The sequence below is a fragment of the Taudactylus pleione genome, unplaced genomic scaffold (assembly GCF_031769625.1).
Source record: "Taudactylus pleione unplaced genomic scaffold, aTauple2 ptg000134l, whole genome shotgun sequence".
NCBI lineage: Eukaryota > Metazoa > Chordata > Amphibia > Anura > Myobatrachidae > Taudactylus > Taudactylus pleione.
In genome coordinates, this window is record NW_028284536.1 from 6,477,211 (window position 1) to 6,480,000 (window position 2,790).

Here is a 2,790-nt window from a genome sequence, read left to right on the forward strand (position 1 = left end):
CCTATATGAGACATAAACAAACAACAGCTAAGAAACATTGATCTGGAAAGTTTCCTTGCCAAAGTTTTTAAAGTCTCTAATCTGGACAGTTATTTTAGGATATTTCGTTAATTAAAAGGAACACATTGCCATGTTCTTGTGATGAATCAACCCTTCTTGAGTTCTAAGCACTTCCATGAGCAGCAGAGTGGCACAGCGGAAGCCTGCTGGGCCCATAACCCAGAGGTCGATGGATCGAAACCATCCTCTGCTATGTGCTATTTTCATTTATCAAATCTAAAATTGGGAATGCTATTTTGACTTTTTTGGTCTTTGCTTATAGTAGAAAATCCATTATCATCTTAACTAATTTTAATCGTATTTTGACAGAAGTGCTGTAGCAAAAAATCCACATAATGTCTTTAATTTACCCTATTACTTCTATGGTTATTGAGAAAAACAAACTACATTGACTCCAGAAGAGCAAATCAGGTGATCTAACAAGTAATTTATCAAAATCATCTTTCCAGCTTACACTTTGGTGATGCAATAAGACAATGATTTTGTAAGAAAAATCTTCACACTTCAAAAAGTTTTTCTTAAATCCTTACCTTTGTACTGATAAGATAACACCTGGTTATAACATAACAAAGGCTTTCACTTAAAAATGCTGCTAGGTTGCATTCTGCTGATTAGATATCACCAGGAACAACATTAACCTTCAGGTATTTTCTAAATGTTGAATAAATTGGCTTAAATCAAATTAAACTCACTTTAGAGATAATTGTTTCAGAGAAAGTCTTGAACCCTTCCTTAAAATAGGTAGTTTGACATGTTGACTTCTCTACCGAAAAATCCCCAAAACTTGATTAATAGAATATTCTCGTCCCTGGGTGGGATTGAACCACCAACATTCCAATTAACAACTGAACGCGCTCACCAGTTGCTCCACAGAAACCCTATATGAGACATAAACAAACAACAGCTAAGAAACATTGATCTGGAAAGTTTCCTTGCCAAAGTTTATAAAGTCTCTAATCTGGACAGTTATTTTAGGATTTTTCGTTAATTAAAAGGAACACATTGCCATGTTCTTGTGATGAATCGACCCTTCTTGAGTTCTAAGTCTTCCAATGACAGCAGAGTGGCGCAGCGGAAGCGTGCTGGGCCCATAACCCAGAGGTCGATGGATCGAAACCATCCTCTGCTATGTGCTATTTTCATTTATCAAATCTAAAATTGGGATTGCTATTTTGACTTTTTTGGTCTTTGCTTATAGTAGAAAATCCATTATCATCTTAACTCATTTTAATCGTATTTTGACAGAAGTGCTGTAGCAAAAAATAGACATAATGTCTTTAATTTACCCTATTACTTCTATGGTTATTGAGAAAAACAAACTACATTGACTCCAGAAGAGCAAATCAGGTGATCTAACAAGTAATTTATCAAAATCATCTTTCCAGCTTACACTTTGGTGATGCAATAAGACAATGATTTTGTAAGAAAAATCTTCACACTTCAAAAAGTTTTTCTTAATTCCTTACCTTTGTACTGATAAGATAACACCTGGTTTTAACATAACACAGGCTTCCACTTAAAAATGCTGCTAGGTTGCATTCTGCTGATTAGATATCACCAGGAACAACATTAACCTTCAGGTATTTTCTAAATGTTGAATAAATTGGCTTAAATCAAATTAAACTCACTTTAGAGATAATTGTTTCAGAGAAAGTCTTGAACCCTTCCTTAAAATAGTTAGTTTGACATGTTGACTTCTCTACCTAAAAATCCCCAAAACTTGATTAATAGAATATTCTCATCCCTGGGTGGGATTGAACCACCAACATTCCAATTAACAACCGAACGCGCTCACCAGCTGCGCCACAGAAACCCTATATGAGACATAAACAAACAACAGCTAAGAAACATTGATCTGGAAAGTTTCCTTGCCAAAGTTTATAAAGTCTCTATTCTGGACAGTTATTTTAGGATTTTTCGTTAATTAAAAAGAACACATTGCCATGTTCTTGTGATGAATCAACCCTTCTTGAGTTCTAAGCACTTCAATGAGCAGCAGAGTGGCGCAGCGGAAGCGTGCTGGGCCCATAACCCAGAGGTCGATGGATTGAAACCATCCTCTGCTATGTGCTATTTTCATTTATCAAATCTAAAATTGGGATTGCTATTTTGACTTTTTTGGTCTTTGCTTATAGTAGAAAATCCATTATCATCTTAACTCATTTTAATCGTATTTTGACAGAAGTGCTGTAGCAAAAAATGCACATAATGTCTTTAATTTACCCTATTACTTCTATGGTTATTGAGAAAAACAAACTACATTGACTCCAGAAGAGCAAATCAGGTGATCTAACAAGTAATTTATCAAAATCATCTTTCCAGTTTACACTTTGGTGATGCAATAAGACAATGATTTTGTAAGAAAAATCTTCACACTTCAAAAAGTTTTTCTTAATTCCTTACCTTTGTACTGATAAGATAACACCTGGTTTTAACATAACACAGGCTTCCACTTAAAAATGCTGCTAGGTTGCATTCTGCTGATTAGATATCACCAGGAACAACATTAACCTTCAGGTATTTTCTAAATGTTGAATAAATTGGCTTAAATCAAATTAAACTCACTTTAGAGATAATTGTTTCAGAGAAAGTCTTGAACCCTTCCTTAAAATAGGTAGTTTGACATGTTGACTTCTCTACCTAAAAATCCCCAAAACTTGATTAATAGAATATTCTCATCCCTGGGTGGGATTGAACCACCAACATTCCAGTTAACAGCCGAACGCGCTA